Source organism: Sus scrofa, chromosome 18, assembly GCF_054392235.1.
Source record: "Sus scrofa isolate SSC_HxYL_T2T_F1_AM1 chromosome 18, Sscrofa_HxYL_maternal_Yorkshire_Landrace_v2.0, whole genome shotgun sequence".
In the NCBI taxonomy this organism is placed as follows: domain Eukaryota; kingdom Metazoa; phylum Chordata; class Mammalia; order Artiodactyla; family Suidae; genus Sus; species Sus scrofa.
This window is the reverse complement of record NC_139400.1, coordinates 59,427,685-59,443,102: the sequence shown is the minus strand read 5'-3', so window position 1 is coordinate 59,443,102 and position 15,418 is coordinate 59,427,685. Positions and strand designations below refer to the sequence as shown.

General features: G+C 51.2%; 1 long non-coding RNA gene and 1 other non-coding gene across 4 annotated transcripts; both read right to left on the bottom strand.

Moving 5' to 3' along the window:
• Positions 1 to 2,610: 2,610 nt before the first annotated feature.
• LOC100739791 (uncharacterized) lies at positions 2,611 to 15,350 on the bottom strand. 3 transcript variants are annotated; one of them, XR_014833235.1, is made up of 6 exons: positions 15,137 to 15,350; positions 7,115 to 7,368; positions 6,739 to 6,777; positions 4,018 to 4,094; positions 3,365 to 3,589; positions 2,611 to 2,732 (listed from the first exon to the last, which is right to left on the bottom strand). It is a non-coding gene; the product is annotated as an uncharacterized LOC100739791 (long non-coding RNA). The 3 variants fall into 3 exon arrangements; XR_309131.4 differs by lacking the exon at positions 15,137 to 15,350 and adding an exon at positions 3,093 to 3,236 and having other exon boundaries at positions 7,115 to 7,228; XR_014833236.1 differs by lacking the exon at positions 15,137 to 15,350 and having other exon boundaries at positions 3,365 to 3,464; positions 7,115 to 7,228.
• On the bottom strand, positions 5,295 to 5,426 carry LOC146395085 (small nucleolar RNA SNORA9). Its single transcript, XR_014834472.1, has one exon. It is a non-coding gene; the product is annotated as a small nucleolar RNA SNORA9 (small nucleolar RNA).
• Positions 15,351 to 15,418: the final 68 nt, after the last annotated feature.

Genomic DNA, 15,418 nt, shown 5'->3' with positions numbered 1-15,418 from the left:
TGTGTGCTACCTTTGGGATTCTGTACTCAAAAAGCTAGTTTTGGGAGTTTCCTTCGTGGCTCAATGGTTAACCAACCTAACTAGGCACCAAGAGGATGCCGGTTCGATCCCTGGCCTCGCTCAGTGGGTTAAGGATCCAGCATTGCTGGGAGCTGTGGTATAGGTCATAGACAAGGCTTGGATCTGGTGTGGCAGTGGCTGTGGTGTAGGCCGGCAGCTGTAGCTCCAATTCGACCCCTGGCCTGGGAACTCCCAATGGGAGATCCGCGCCACATCTGTGACCTACACCACAGCTCATGGTAACGCCAGATCCCCGAACCACTGATTGAGGCCAGGGATTGAACCGTCGCCCTCATAGATACTAGTCGGATTTGTTTCTGCTGAGTCACAATGGGAACCCCTTTCTTCAACGACTTTATTTATTTATTTTTTGTCTTTTTTTTTTGAGCTGCTCCTGCAGCATATGGAGCTTCCCAGGCTAGGGGTCGAATCGGAGCTGTAGCCACCGGCCTACACCATAGCCACAGCAACGTGGGATCTGAGCCGCATCTGCAACCTACATTACAGCTCATGGCAACGCCAGATACTTAACCCACTGCGCAAGGCCAGGGATCGAACCCGCAACCTCGCGGTTCCTAGTCGGATTCGTTAACCACTGCACCATGACGGGAACTCCTTCAATGACTTTAAAACGAATACATGGCTAATAAAATTGTTAAGTGCTTATTTTCAGATGCTTGATAATTTAAGTCTCCCATCATTGTTCTGAGGGGGCCCTTCCATCAGGACAGGGCTTGGGCACCACCCTGTGCCAGGCCTGGGGCTTCGCTTAGGCACGTCCCAGTGAAGTTTCCTCCCCCGATCTCTGACGACACCCTCCACCACCCCTGCGTTTTGGGCTGGTGCTTTTGAAGGGTTTTCCAAACCCATGTTCAGGACAATCTGGGGAGTTCTCACTGAGCCACAGAGTTTCGCTTCCACTATCTCTGGGCCGGGGGTTTGCACCGAGACTCGAAAAAAGACTGGGCTGTTCCAGTGAAACTTGACATTGAAACCTGAACTTGATAAAATTTTCAAGCCACATAATAGTTTTCTTTGGGTTTTGTTTTGTTTCTTTTTTTCATATAAATATGTCATGACAGTTCTTAAATTGGGCATTGGACCTTGGGCGAAGCTAGCCTGTCCTGGTTTTACTCTGCTGCTGTGTGACCTCGAACTGCAATCCTGGGCTCTCGCCAGCTTGCAGTTTGGCCACCCACTGGCTCATTTATTTCATGTGGCTGATGATGGCACAGACAGCATCCTTTCCCTTCCTGGGTCCGGCTTGGACCCCTTTGGTTCCACTGTCTCTGCCTTGTCTCAGGCAGGGCAAGTGGAGGCCTAACTGAAACTTCCCAGGGACAGGTCTGACAAGTTGGGGCACAGTGACAGGTGTAAACAGGTGGATGGAGGGCAGGACAGCAGTTTCTCTCATCACCTAATCCAGGTCAATTTTAAGATGCTCCCCGCCCCCCAGGCTTTTGCACCATGTCCCTAGTCCCTTTGATTCTCAGCTCCCCTGAATCACCAGACCCACACTGGGACTTAAAACATTCACCTTGGAGTTCCCATCGAGGCTCTGTGGTTAACAAATCAGACTAGGAACCATGAGGTTGCGGGTTCGATCCCTGCCCTTGCTCAGTGGGTTAAAGATCCAGCATTGCCGTGAGCTGTGGTGTAGGTTGCAGATGCGGCTCAGATCCCGCGTTGCTGCGGCTGTGGCGTAGGTCAGCGGCTACGGCTCTGATTCAACCCCTAGCCTGGGAACCTCCATATGCCGCAGGAGCAGCCCCCCAAAAAATAAATGAATAAATAAAACATTCACCTCATCTCATCTCAGAGCACACCAACTGCTGGGCGAGCAGGAAAATGTCCCGCCAAGGTCGCCTGGAGCAGCACGTACCCATGAAGGCCACAACTCACTCTGATAGCATGAGGAGCTGTGACCTCTCTTCCTCCTCTGCCCGTGAGGCTGTCAGGAGGGTTTCCCCTGGCATCCGGTGGTTCTGAGGTGTGAGGCTCTACCCCCCCCTCCCGCCCCCTCAGGGTGTAGCTTCGGGGACTCAGGGTGCAGGGACCTCTGGGGACTTTTCCGTTCCTATCACTCACAGCCTGAACATCAACGGGCTGTCTTTTCTGGCTCGAGTCAGCCTCAGCCTGGCCTGCGGACGCTCCTTCAAAAAGGTCACCAAGACTGATACGTGCGGGCTCCAGTTGTGGGTGTAACCCATCGGTGCATTATCCAAGTGTCTAATAAAATAGACCACGAGGGTCATGCATTCTTAAGGCATCAACCCACAGGTGGAGGTCTGGATACTCTAGTGTGTGACCCAGTGTGACCCACACTGAAGAGGACGGGGCGGAGACCCCGTCAAACCACCGGAACCCACTCTGGGATCCCAAGGTACAGATCCTGATGCTCTATCACCCACTGGGCACTTTACAAAGACACAAGCAACAAAATGGGAGACACCCTAGGGATGCCTCACACTTGGCTGAAACTCCTTCAAGGGCGGGGTCTTCTTCCCCTTTGCAGCTAACACAGAAAAGAGAAAACAACAGAGGCTGGACTGACTCCAAATTTGAAACTGTTTTATTAAATATCCCACTTGTCATTCCGATGTCAGAGGGGTCTGGGTCTTGGCATACAGCGAAGATCCTTGTTCTGGAAGCAGACGACAAGGCGCGCAAACCTGGCGTCAGAGAATGTTGGTCAGACATGCACACGTGGCCTGGAGGCCTTCCCCCCCAGCCTGGGCCGAGAACCAGAACTCCCAGCCTCCTGGAAAGAGAGCAAGGATTTGATCCTGCCTAGAGAAGAGGCCCAAAGGCCTGGGGTGTCAGTGCAGCAGGTCACACCCTCGGCTCCCACTTCCTCGTCTCTAAAAACCAGGAAACTGCTGTTACAATTAAGTAATGTAAGAGCATAAACAAGAGATTGTAACAAATGCCAATTGAGAGCAAGCGGCAATAAATGGGCGTGAACCTGGGCTCCCACTCCTGACTGCAGAGAGCTAAGAGGCCTCTGCCACAGGGATGCGGCAGGAGCCCACCTTTTCCAGGCTGACACACCGCTCATCTGGAGATTCCCGGGGAAAAGGCGACAAGTTGAATCCCAACCACAGAGGTAATCAAACTATCTGCACAAAACGGCCTCGTGAGCTGGCAGACAGTTACGCTTTCTGGGACTCCATCACCTGACAGGCAACATGGGAAGGTAGGGTAAGCGGGTGGTTTTGAACTCCTGGACAGAGGGACTTACAGAAAATCAACACTCAAAAGGAAGTGAAGGGACCCACCAGGCCAGACCCTCCCCGACACTTACCACCAGATTCCCGGAAGAACCATCACCCACCAAGGGGATCGCCTCTCAGGTCTCTTCCAGCTCTGACATCTTCTGCCGCGGACACCCCACAGGTCTCGTGCTGGGGCAGGAACACAGCGCACAGTTGGCTGGGGGTGGGCCGGGTGCCTGTCAGGACGTGTACAGGGCCAGACTCGCCCCCCTACCAACAGCACGCGATGAGGGAGGCCGCCAGGTACGTGGATGCTGAAAGGAGACACGGGCAAAGCCAGTCGATTATTCACAACAGCAGCGGCCACAACATCAGCACTTCCCACCAGCCCCATGTCTTACAGGGAGACAAGGGGAGCCAGAAGGCACCAGCACACGCAGCGGGCTAAGAAGCCGGGCTCAGGTCACTGGAGGCACAGCTTGTACCCCTGGCCTGGGAACTTCCGTATGCCATGGGGAGAGGGAGAGGGAGAGACAGAGAGAGAGGGGGAGACGGAAGGAAAGAAGGAAAGAAAAGAGGTACTCCGAGCGCAGGAAAGTCAAGTCACACACACAGTGGCCACACGTGCTCTCTGCTCTGGAGAGACTAGCGCAGACATCCCAAGGCTCTCTGCTATTTGAACGTTTTTGAAAAGAAAGTCAAAGGGTTAACTTGCCCCCAGGACTGCAGAAGCGTGACTCACCGAGAAGGGTCTGCGGACGGCAGCCCCAGAAGACCGGTCGCACTTGGGACTGACCCGAATCTGCCAGAAGCCTTAACCTTCAAGAGAGAAGGGGTGGTGGTGTGACCCCGCCGTCCAGGAGCTCAGGAGCTGTGCTGCCTACTCCATCCTGGCATTGCCCTCCGACTCAAACCAGCCATTGCCTCTAGATTCCACCCCTCCCTTCCAATCTGGCATCCGGGAAAGGAGTGGAGCCAGTAGGGTTGGAGCGGCCTGGCATCCAATCCTGACCTTCCAGTGTCTGGCCAGGCAACGCTGGACACTTAATCCTGACCGTGGCTCCCCCACCTGTACTGGACCTAAGATGGCCTAACGGTGGTCCCTGAAGACTTCTGGCGGGTTAAGAATTAAGTCTGCAAGACAAGAGTTCAATCGACACAAGTGCCCTTCTCTCCCACTAGATCTTCCTTTAAGATCTATGCGCAACGACCCCCCCCCCCCCCCCCGTAAGCTCCGGGGACACTCGGCCCTGCTATATTAGATCTTCCTTTAAGATCAATGTGCAACGACCCCCGCCCCCCAGTAAGCTCCGGGGACACTCGGCCCTGCTATAGAACCTGGCTGGCCCTTCCTTCTCTTTGGTTTCCCTGCCAATGGTAAATATCCCCCAGGGCATGGCCCATCCCTATTATTCCTTTCCACTCTATTTCCTACTAGCTGGTCTAACTCCATCTTTACCACTCCCTCAAGCTTCATTTTCTTTTCCTTTACATCTTTCTAGGGCCATGCCCGAGGCATACGGAGGTTCCCAGGCTAGGGGTCCAAACGGAGCTGCAGCTGCCGGCCTACACCACAGCCCCGCCAGATCCAAGCTTTGCCTGCAACTTACACAGCTGACGGCAACGCAGGATCCTTAATCCTCTGAGCAAGGCCAGGGATTGAAGCTGCATCCTCTTGGATACTAGTCGGGTTCATTAACCACTAAGCCATCAAGGGAACTCCCATTTTCAACTTTTCTAAGGCTTTCGTTTGAAGGATATAATAAAATTTACAAGCCTGGAGCACGGTAAACACCCAAAGTCCAAAACAATTTCTTCAAAGACATTAACGCTCTCTAATGTGCACGGTGCAACAGAGCAGCCACTTGCCAAGTGTGGCTAATGAGCATCCATCTAAACCGCGGCTAGTGTGAACGAAAGACGGAATCTTAAATTTAACCGAATGTGTCAAGTGGTCACCGCCTCAGATGGTACAGACCTGCACAGTGCCCAGCACACCAGATAGGGAAGGGAGCAAAACAGTGTCCGAAATTTCTATAACCTTGCTCTGGATGAAGCAGGGCAAGGCCTCAAACCATCTCAAAATTTTCTTGCAAGCACTGTAGGAATGCACAGGGTCACCGCAGACCCAAGCACGCTGGAGGCTTGCAGCCCACGTTCCTTCAAGCCCCTAAAGCCCTGGGCATTCAGCTGTACTGAGCACCAGCCGGGACCAGAAGCTGAGAGGAGAGATCATGGGGTTGGATTAGGCCTACTTGGGTTTCCTCCTGAAGCCCCTGGACAGAGACAACTCTTTTTTTTTTTTTTTTTTTGTCTTTTGTCTTTTTGTTGTTGTTGCTATTTCTTGGGCCACTCCTGCGGCATATGGAGGTTCCCAGGCTAGGGGTCCAATGGGAGCTGTAGCCACCGGCCTACGCCAGAGCCACAGCAACGCGGGATCCGAGCCACGTCTGCAACCTACACCACAGCTCTCGGCAACGCCGGATCGTTAACCCCCTGAGCAAGGGCAGGGACCGAACCCGCAACCTCATGGTTCCTAGTCGGATTCGTTAACCACTGCGCCACGACGGGAACTCCGACAACTCTTGATAGTAAGAAGGACACAGCAATCCTTTCTGTTTGAGGGAGGAAGACAAGCAGCCTTGGGAGAGGCAGTCTTATCATACCTCTCAGAGAAAAATCATATTCCTTACGCTTCTTTTTGAAATGAATACTTTGAAATTTAACAGCTTATTCTTCTTCCTGACTTAGTTACACCCTAAACACAATCACCTGTAAGCTAAAGATTAGGCATCCTGAGCACAATGGCCTGTGGGTTAAAGATTATTAGCATGGGATGTTTTTTCAGGAACTTTCCAAGCTTGTTCTGATCTCTGATCAATACGGCCCTTTCGCAAGTACTGTTATTCTAGGCAATAACCCAGAAAACCACCACTGTGAAAATCTCCCGACTCCAGCTTTGATGACCAAGACTGACCCAAAGAAAGATGAATGCATGTTTGTCCCAATACTGATTCCTATCTGAAAACCTGTTTTTCTCCTTTTTGCTATAAAACTCCTTCCAATTCTTTCTAACTGGGGTGGGGGGGAAGGGACAGTCTTTAAGGCATTAACCTGCTGTGATCCTCCTTTGCCTGGCAAAGCAATTAAACTATTTTTTTTCCCCTCCTTTACCCCAAACTCTGTGTCTGCGTTTCAATTTGGCACCGGCAGACAGAGGCGGAATTGTGGCGGTAGCAGTGGACTAACTTCCTTCCTTTTACAAAGACGCTGATCACATCTATACACAAAATCCCCTTTTCTTGAATATTATTCTCGGTATGTATTTTACAGTTCAGAAAACCCCTGGGAGCCGTAGGCCAAGTCACTAGTTGATTCAGTAAGAATTTCCCCCATGAAGTAACAGTGACCAGCGCGCCCGGTTCTGGGAGCGAGGAGCTGGGCCCCCGGCAGCGTCACTTACCAGCACATCTTACAGGAGATCTGCCGCAGAGGAGTCCACCTGCAAGGGCCACGTGGTCAGCTCAAGCCAGTCCTCATGTCCCGCCCCCACCTTGGTTTTCGCCTAGGCCATCCCCACGACCCCATTTCCCCACCTCAAGCGGCACTCGCCAAGGCCGCACGTGTATTTCCAAAGGAATCTTCAGAAGCTCAGTTAGAGCCACTTTCCCGCGTCCCAGCCAAGCCCAGGACGGAATGGCCCGGGCCGAACACCCGCAGCGAGTACCCAACCGACAGGGCCAGGGGCGGGATAACTTAGGGGGGCGCGCCCGCTCCCACCGGGTCCGAAATCCCTGACCTCGCAACCCAGCAGGGCCCCCAGTTCCTGTGACTCTCACCCAGCCTCAGCAGACGGCAGGCGCCGCCGGGGACCCTCGATGGTCTTGGATAGCCGCGAGACCCAGGAGCAGCCTCATCGCAGCCGTCCGCCATGGCTGCCACCGCACAGTCTCGCGCCTGCGTCACTACGCAGCCCGCCGGCGGCCGCACGTGGCTCCAAGTGATCGGCGGCGCCGAGCGGCCCTGGGGGATGACGTCACGAGGGCGCCGGGGCGGGGCCGGGGGCGGGTTAGCTGCGCCCTCGGGTTGTTTTCTGTGTGAGCGGAAGCAGAAGTGCGGTAAACACGTGGAGACGCCCGGCGCTCCTGCTGCCCCCCAACTGGGGGACCCGGGAAGGGGAGGCAGCCCGCGAGCGGGGCGCGGGAACACCGCACAAGTGGGAGGCTGGATGCTGGGGCCTCGGTTCAAAATAGGGAGAAACCCTCTTTACTCTTAGGATTTTGTAGTCGCTGTTCTTTTCGAATGAATGTAAAGCCTTAGTGGCTAAGTAAGCCCAATCCATTAGTCTCGCCGCTCAGGAAGGTTTCCCAAAGGCCTGGGATCGCTCTTTCAGAAACGTTATTGTCAAGAGAGAGAAACCTTGATCTCCCAGTGTCCAGGGAGGTTAAGGGCCCATTTGTCACCTGACTCCACATTGCACAGCCTAGCTAGTGTAATGGGTTATGTGCACTTAGCTATATAGAAGAGTAAGGTTTCTTTCCGTTTGTGTCATTTTAGCCGCTTAACTGTGATGCGCATCACATTCTGGTTGAATGCTTATCAGATAATAAAATTGTTTTCTTTCTCTTCTATCTTTATAGAAAGATTTTCTGGGTTGGCAGTGTCCACTGGGGGAAAAAGCACAACTGTTATGAGTCATTTTATTTGGGGCAAAATGAGGACAGCATTTTAGAGCGCTGTGCAAAACTATTCCAAAGAGGTAGGTGGGGAGTTCAGTGTTATATATGATTTCAGTGAAGGGGGTACTGCAGTCAAGAACACATTTTACTAGAGGCTTGCTTCTAGTCGCGAGGAGCAGATGTCGTAAATGATTTTGGTGCTTTTCTAGATAGGAGGAGAATTGGGCTCATAAAATCTTCTCTTCAAAATACCTAACTATCTGAAGACCTGTTCCACCAGTTTTTCCCAGAGCACAGAGTGCCTCACTCCTAATCTTCATCAGGAGCTCCTTTCAGGGTGGGTTGAAGGTGAAGGTCAGCAGCTGCAGCGGCTGGTGATTTAATGCTTGTAGAGACAGATGGCCAGTGCCAATTTTCAATTGGCAGAAGGAAATTTTGGCTTTAATTTTATTTCTCCCACACATGCTGAGGAAAGCACATTGGAAGTTACTGAGACTAGAAAAGGTGTGGCTTATTGGAGATACAGCTAAGTTTCAACAGGATTCTAGGGTCTTCATAAGGAGAGATGGATAAGAACTAGCATTCAAGGAGTTCTCTTGGAGTTCCCTTTGTGGCTCAGCAGAAACAAACCCAACTAGCATCCAGGAGGATGTGGGTTAAGGATCTGGGGTTGCTTTGAGCTGTGGTGTAGGTTGCATACTCGGCTCAGAGCTGGTTGTGGCTGGCAGCTAAAGCTTCGATTCAACCCCTAGCCTGGAAACTTCCACATGCCTTGCGTGTGGCCTTAAAAAACAAACAAACAAAAAAGAAGCTCTCTTGTGGCTCAGGGAGTTAAGGATCCGGTGTTGGTACTGCAGTAGTTTGGGTCACTGCTGTGACACAGGTTCCATTCCTGACCCTGAGAATGTACACATGTTGTGGGTGTGGCCAAAAACCAAAACCAAACACATAATTAAAGTTCAGTTACATTATAGTAGAAGGCTGCATGAGCCTGGCACAAAGAGAGACCTTTCGGCAGTAGCCTAACTTCTTATCAGAATGTTGAAAAGAACTTTCCCTCAAACCACATGTCCAAAGAGTAATGCCATTATTCTTCCAAGCCAATTGGGATGTATGCCTAGAAAGAAAATTAGTAATTTGGCTCTGAAAGAATACAGAGGCAGTAATAGGCAAGAAGATCTCAAAGTAGCGCCCGAAAGATTTCTTCCATGGGGGTCACATAGGGTGGCTCTACTTCCAAGGGGTCGTCATGATTTAGTGTTGATTTAATCCTCTATCATTTACAGGCCTGGAAACTGGATTTTATAAATTCATTGAGAATTCACTCAAATCATCTCTGTGGTTTAGTGGTTCTGGTTACCACTGTGGCAAAGGTGTGATCCCTGGCTCAGGAACTAATGCATACCATGAGCCTAGCCAAAAGAAAAAAAAAATTCTTCACTAAATTTAGTCAATATTGGATTTCTCACATGCACAGCATGCTATGCAGTGTTGCATGGCCTATGTCCAAAAACAGCTCAGAAACATCTAGTTAGTAATTTACTAGCTATTTAATTCTCAATGGGCGAGAGGGACAAAGAGGAAAAAGCAATAGTCAGCCTTGGGAAGAGTGAAAAGATTCATTTAAAAAAAAAAAACAAACAAACTGGAATCTAGCAAAGATGTGAGTCCAGGAAAACTGTCTTGAAATAGGCCAATTGAGGGTAAGTTTTCAGTTGTTCATGAATTTCTTGAAAAGTTAGCAACCTGGGCAGCATCTGTACAAAGTCAAGGTAATGTCAGTTCTTTTCCATGTACCAGGTGTGCATCACCTTTCAGAACTTCTCAGAGACTTCCTGATGTGACTCGGAGGGTTACAAACCTGGCTAGTATCCATGAGGATGCAGGTTTGATTCCTGGCCTCGCTCAGTGGGTTAAGGATCTGGGGTTGCCATGAGCTGTGGTGTAGGTCACAGACACGGCTCAGATCTGGTGTTGCTGTGGCTGCTGTGTAGGCTGGCAGTTGCAGCTCCGATTTGACCCCTAGCCTGGGAACCTCCATATGCCTTGGGTGAGGCCCTAAAAAGACAAAAAGAGAAAAGAGATATGCAAATAAAGTGCTCTGGGGGCTGGGGGGGGGAACTGCATTGATAGATTTAGGGGAAGAGGTATTTCTTGAGCTGGATGATAAAGCCTAACAGCCAAATCCACCAGGGACAAACCAGGCATCCAGCGAAGTCTGTTTTATCAACCTGCTCCAACCAGAGAGAATCCCAGTGGATTCTGGGCCACCTCTCATTACCGCACTGAGTAATTCTGAGACGGGGAGAGGGGAAGTAAGGACCACTTGCAGACTGCTGCTTTCTCGAAGTGCAGACAGTTTAGTAGTTGGTTCACAGACATTTCTGTGCACCAGGTGGGGGCCACAGAGCAGGCTACGGAAGTTACTGGAAAGCAGTGATCCCGAAAAAGGACACTGTTAGACCCCTGTACAGCTGAAGTGTGGCCTTGGGAGAAACAGTGTTGCCCACTAACATTGCAGCTGGCCTGATGTCTGTTCTGAGAGACTGAATATACAGGCAGACTATGGTCTGACCGTTTGTAAAAATAGAATTCTGACCCATAACCTGCAGCAGTCAGCCCAGGGAACCTAGCCCTTGTCTCGGCAGCCTGCCCAGGAAGCCAGCTGCTGTGAGGCAGACTTGGGGGAAGTCAGAATGTTAACTCTAGTGACAGTTCAGGAAGCCACACAGTAAAACCTGTCACAATCCAAACAAACCACATGGCCAGAACTCGTTCAATAACTGATGGCTTCCCTGGTTTTTCCCACTTCTAAATTAGGACCAACTGGAGAAAGCCATACATGCTCCCTCAACCTATCACATGGGCTACCCCGCTTCCTTTTTTTTTTTTTTTTTTTTTTGTCATTTAGGGCCTCACTGCCTGCATATGGATGTTCCCAGGCTAGGGGTCGAATCAGAGCTTAGCTGCCAGCCTACAGAGGATCTGAGCCTAGTCTGAGACCTACACCACAACTCACAGCAACGCCGGATCCTTAACCCACTGATTGAGGCCAGGGATTGAAGCCGCAACCTCATGGGTGCTAGTCAGCTTCGTTAACCGCTGAGCCACGACGGGAACTCCAAGGCTACCCCACTTCCAGTGAGCCCAACTGCTGCGTCCCTGGGCCCTGAAGGCCACTTTTTCACTAGAAAGCTCTCCCACGGCTCTGCTTGCCTTCGGGTCTCTCTCTGCCGCATGCAAGTGACGGTGGCTGACTCCTCCCTAGAGCCAGCTCTGAGCAAATAGGCTTTGCCTGGTCTCATCTAGGGGGTCCTCCTTTATTTCCAAAATTACCGTGATCTGATTCTTAGTAGGTAGAATTTTACTTGGAAGCCTGGATGTGTGTATGTGGAGAGGAGGCAAAGGCATTCAAATGGACAGGAGCAGCCTGAGGAGGCTCAGCCTAGGGTCAGCCAGGCTGTGAAACAACAGAATACGGGAGTTCCCCTGTGTGGCTCAGCAGGCTGAGGATCTGGTGTTGCTGTAACTGTGGCATAGGTCACCGCTGCGGCTTGGATTTGATCCCTGCTCAGGGAACTTCTATATGCTGAGGGCGTGGCCGAAAAAGAAAAAAAACCAAAACAGAACCCCCATACTGGTCTCTGTCCCCGTTGCTGGCATAGAGCTCCCACATCCTGTGACAGCTCCTGGGTGAAAGGAATGTCTTTGTTCTGAGTTGATGTAAGTTGGGCTCCTGGATGGTGTCTGGATAGAAGCTGGCCACCAGAAAGACCGTGATTAGAAGCTTGGAATTTTCAGCTTCACCCTTCATCCTCCAGAGAGGAAATGCAGTTAATATTCAATCATGCCATGTAAACCAACATGATTTCAAAGTTTTTAAACAATTTAAATAAATACTATTACTAGGAAAAAATAAGATCATGCCTATATGATGAAGTCTCCATAAAATTCCAATAGTTAGAAGATCTGGGTTGGTGAACACATGAAGGGGCCAGAAGAGTGTGGTGTTCAGAGCAAGCCCCTTCCCACACACATTCCCAGGCATCTCTCACTTTTTTTTTTTTTTTTTTTGGTCTTTTTGTCTTTTAGGGCAGCACCCTCGGCATATGGAGGTTCCCAGGCCGGGGGTCCAATCGGAGCTGTAGCTGCCGGCCAACACCAGAGTCACAGCAATGCCAGATTGGAGCTGTGTCTTCGACCTACACCACAGCTCACGGCAACTCTGGATCCCTAACCCACTGATTGAGGCCAGGGATCGAACCCGAAACCTCATGGTTTCTAGTCGGATTTGTTTCCACTGTGGTCCAAGATGGGGAAATCCCATTTTTTTAAAAAAAACTTTTCGGGGCTGCTGGTGTAGCATATGGAAGTTCCCAGGCTAGGGGTCAATGCCACAGCCACAGCCACAGCCACACCAGATCCAAGCCGCATCTGCAACACAGGATCCTTAACCTACAGATCGAGGCCAGGGATCAAACCCACATCCTCATGGGTACTAGTTGGGTTTGTTTCCACTGAACCACGATGGGAACTCCTAGGCATCTCTTTTATCTGGATCTTTGTCATATCCTTTTACAATGAGCTGATAAACAATAAACTATTTTTCTGAGTTTTTGTGCCATTCTAGCACATTAATTGAACCCAAGGAGGAGTCCTGGGAACATTCAGTTTACAGCTGACTGGTCAGAGGCAGAGGTAACAACCTGGACTTTTGTTGTCATCTGAAGTGGGGAGCAGGGCAGTCTTGTGGGACTGAGCCCTTGACCGGTGGGATCTGATGCTCTCTCCAGAATTGAGTTAAAGTGTAGGACACAGCTGGTGTTGAAGAATTGCTTGGTGTGGGAAAAATGCCCACACATCTGGTGTCAGAAGTGTCAAGAGTGGTTGTCGTGTGAGAGTAAGGAGAAATATAGGAGTTGAGTGAGTTTTTCCTAAACCTAGGTTAAGGGAAGTTTTAGTAGCGTTATTTACAGTGTTACAGAGAGACAACTATGGAAAGGTACATCAGTGGAAGATCTTAAAATATCAGACCAATGTTCCGTAGTGGTGGATGGAACAACCACTGAATGCACTGCGTTATTCGTGTCTGTGCATGTGGCAAGCTAAACTATTGCAGGAGGGAGACTGAAAGGTCATTTCCCACACTTCTGCTTTATGTACCCAGGGACTGCAGTACCTAATGCCTTTAGGGAGTGCTGGGGACTACTTGTTTCTTTGGTGTCTTTATCTAATAGGGTCCAATCAGGAGACAAACAGTGCAGGAAGGGTTTAATACAGAGAATTACAGTAACAAGGGAATGGCTGTTAAAAGTGAAGGGAGGGGGAGGGATTAATTTGGAGTCTGGGATTAACATATACACACTACTATACATAAAATAGGTAACCAACAGGACCTACTGGATAGTACAGAGAACTACCCTCAGTATTTTTGTAATAACCTATAAGGGAAGAGAATCTGAAAACGAATATATATAACTGACTCACTTTGCTGGATGCCTGAAATTAACACAACATTGTAAATCAACTCTACTTCAATTTTTAAAAAAGTTAAGAAAAAATGGAGAGAACTCTGAAGGCCACAATGATAGTAGATATAAGGGCAGCTACTATTCTGAGTGCTAAGCTTCTGAGGAATAACCTCGCCCCCTCAACCCCCCCAGGCTGAGGTCCAGCCTTTGGTAGAGAACAGCTCTGCTCAAGGAATGGCAGAGAAGTGCTGGCAGAACTTGCTGTAGTCCACCCTCCAGAGTGTGGGAAAACTGTTCCTGAAGGCGGCGTCTCGCCGACCTCAGACCACAGGGGAGCTGGGTGCTCCCGGCACTGGAGAGCCAGGTGCTTGCGAGAACCTGGAGCTGGAGAAGTTACCCTTGATGTAGGAAGGTGGGTGCTTTAGAGGCCTCTTTCTGCAGGTGCTTTTTCAGAAAGCTCACTGGAACCAGGCAGTAAAGCTCCTTCCTCCTGCACTGCCTCCCTGCAGTTTCTACCCGCAAAGCTTCACACTGGGCCGCCTGGCAAGGGAGGACAGCTCAAAGGGCCCAGCTCCATCCCACGATGGGAGCCGAGAGAGAGACCATTGACCCCTGGCACAGGATCTAACACTCTAAAAAGTTAACCAGTCGAGACAAATATTGTTTTGTTTGGTATCAGTTTACATTTTAGTTGAACAGCAGGGTTCTTACTGGCAGCTGTTTGGTGGCAAAACAGTGGGCCTGCTGCTGCTGACTCCACTTCACAGTGTGTTTTGGGCAAACCATCTCTCTGGACCTCATCGGTAAAAGGTGGCTGTTATTTCTAGGTGACTATTAAGGTTCTGTGTGTGGGAGTTCCCTTTGTGGTGCAGAGGAAACCAATGCGACTAGTAACCATGAGGTTGCAGGTTTGATCTCCGGCCTCGCTCAGTGGGTTAAGGATCCCGTGTTGCTGTGAGCTGTGGTGTAGGTCGCAGACACAGCTCAGATCCTGCGTGGCTGTGGCTGTGGTGTAGGCCGGCAGTTGTAGCTCCATTTCGACCCCTAGCCTGGGAACCTCTATGTGCCATTAAAAAAAAAAAAAAGGTTCTAGGTTTTATTTATTTATTCATTTTGTCTTTTCTAGGGCCGCATCCGCAGCATACGGAGGTTCCCAGGTGAGGGATCTAATCGGAGCTGTAGCCGCCAGCCTGCACCACAGCCCCAGCAACACGGGATCCGAGCCACGTCTGCGACCTACACCACAGCTCAGGGCAACGCTGGATCCCCAACCCACTGAGCGAGGGCAGGGATCGAACCCTCAACCGCATGGTTCCTAGTGGGACTCGTTAACCACTGAGCCACGAAGGGAACTCCCGTTCTACATTTTATTCTGGTAGGGTCCGGACGTACTCGCTGTTGCATTTAAACTTTCCCAACGTGTTTGTCTAAGGAAGGCTGACGCTGAAACACAGGAAGTCTTAGCAAAATGTTTCACTGCACCCACACGAAAGAAGGGCAAAGGGAGAAAGGAAAGGGAGTGGTCCTGTGCCCCTTCCCCGAGGCCCCGCTCCTCGAGCAGCCCCGCCCAGGTCTTCCCGCCTTCACCTTCCTGCAGGCCCCGCCCTCCCACTCCCGCCAACCACTCCGGTCCGCAGCCCCGCCTCCGATGACCGCGCCCCCTCTCGCCAGCCCCTCCCAGAGCCCCCACACCCCCACTTCCCGTCCTCACCTTCCCACAGGCCCCGCCCCTCCCGCCGGCCCCGCCCACCGTTTCTTGGCGGCCTGAGCCTAATCTGCTTGAGCGTGAGGCAGGCTGGGAAGTTGGCTGCCCAAAAGATGGCGGCAGAATTGAAACGCTGGAGCCGCTCGTGCGGCCCTGAGGCGCCGGGCTTGTGGGCGCGGGCTGCAGGCCCTCCCTGAAGGGCGTGGGGTGGGACAGGGGCGCGACAGGCGCGCTCCCGCGGCCCTGAAAGGGGCGGGCAGGGCAGGCGCGTTCTCGGCCGCCTGGAAG